Genomic DNA, 2,023 nt, shown 5'->3' with positions numbered 1-2,023 from the left:
TTTCCTGGTTCCCTGATTGAAAACATTGCTTGGTAAGCTAACCGCTGTGACAATTGTAATGCCTCTCCTAAAAAACCTTGTTGTAAAGCCGCGTTTGCAAAAGGACCTTGGCCTGTTAGCATTTGTGCTTGTACCCCATACAATGGATCCCCTTGCTGCCTTGGTCGTGCAGCCTCCTGGTCACAGAGTTGTTGCCAGGCCTTGGAGAACATAAGCTGCTGAGAAGGGGACAAAAGAATGTTAGCAATCTGTTGTGAATCAAGTGGTAACAAAACACCTGCTGTAAAAATAGTTTGTAATAATTGCTGAGTATAACTAGATTGAAGCCCATATTGTGATACTGTTAAACGTGCTTTTTCAAAGATTTTCCAATCAAATGGTTCCCATTTTCTACCTCCTGCTTGATCTGTAACAATAGGAAAGGCAGACGGAAGAAAATTTCCTTCAATTAAAGCATCACGAATAACTCCTTTCCATCTTCATCCTGGTTCTTGTTCATTTAATAACGTATTTGAAAATGAAGTAGTTGGCACAGGCATTTCTGACAAAGGCACTGGTGGTGACGATGGTACAGCAAAAGAATTATTTTGAATAATAGTGTCCGGAGACTCTTGTGGATGTTTTTTATTATCATCTTCTCTAGTGTTCAATTCCGATAGCTTGTTCACGACTTACCGCAAAAGCTCATCAAACAGCTCTTTTTTTTTCTCTTTCGTTTTCCGGAAGAGAAAACTCTTCCTGTTGGCGAGAGGGGCGGGATTCTGGGTGGGATTCTGGGTGGGATTCCGGGTGGGTTGCTGTGATGCGGGGATAAGGGCGGGATTCTGGGCGGGTCACTGTGACACGGGGGTAAGGGTGGGATTCTGGGCGGGTCGCTGTGACGTCACCATAAGGGCAGGATTCTGGGTGGGTCGTTGTGTCGTCAGGATAGGGGTGGGATTCGGGTGGGTCTGCTGGTTCTCGTACTTCCCCCTTTTCTTTGCCCACGCCCCCTGGTAGTTTTTCCACGTTCTCTTCTGAGTCCCTTCTCACTGCGATCGGGTCGGCGCCATTATGGCGCACCTCCTCCTCCGAGGGTGTGGTCCCCGCAGAGGCCCCACTAGCCCCCAAACTCGCTGTCTGTGTCTGATTAGCAGGGGTCAAGGGAGGTGGAACAGGAACAGAAATTCACGTAGAAAAGGTAGAAGTAGTAGTTGTTGGCAAAAAATCGCCTGAGGAGGGGGTAAAGGCAGCAAAGGCAGAAGCTGCAGCAGCCCTTTCAGCTTTCATACTATGCAACATCTCCATAAGCAATTTCCATAACGTGGCGTACTTGCTGCTTCTTTTGCTCTTGCTCCCCCCGAGCTTATATCTTCCCGTAACTCTTTCCCTATGGCCTCCCACATAGCGAGTTCAAAAGCAACTCCCATGGAAGAGATTAAACTTCTATTCCATGCCCATAATAACAGCCCTTTAAGAGCCGAGGATTCATACTTGAGTCCTCTCACTAAGAGTATGTGCTGGAGCAGATTTAGGACAGCCTCCTGTTGCTTGTCCAACCCCATCTGTCTCCCCGACCGCTCACCTGGTGAGGGTGAGATTCCATAACCGTTTCACGATGAGGTGCGCACCTTCCTTTTCTCTCCTCCTTCCTGGTAACTATGTGAGTCACCGCTTAGCGACTGGGCGGATCGCTGATACTCTTTGTATCTTTTTTTTTTTTTTTTTTTTTTAATTACTCCGCCGGGACAGCGGATCTCTTTCGGTCGGCCTTCCACCCTCTTCCTCTCCAAGTATTGCAACTTTGTTCTGAGGAATCTGAGGGTCCCTGCTCGGGCACCACTTGCGGGAGCTGCGTGAGGACACTGACACGATCAATGTGATCTAACAAGTGAACCTTTATTTCCGTGTTTCCAGTGCAATTTATAACCCTCCACCACACCCAATAGATACTGATTGGCTTCATCGCAAATAACGGCCCGTAGTCCAACCCGATTGGCCACATTGCGAGTCATGTTCAAATCACGTTCACAGATGTTCACAC

The sequence above is a fragment of the Leptosomus discolor genome, unplaced genomic scaffold (assembly GCF_034619465.1).
Source record: "Leptosomus discolor isolate bLepDis1 unplaced genomic scaffold, bLepDis1.hap2 HAP2_SCAFFOLD_41, whole genome shotgun sequence".
NCBI classification, from domain to species: Eukaryota; Metazoa; Chordata; class Aves; order Leptosomiformes; family Leptosomidae; genus Leptosomus; species Leptosomus discolor.
This window is presented reverse-complemented; position numbering follows the sequence as displayed.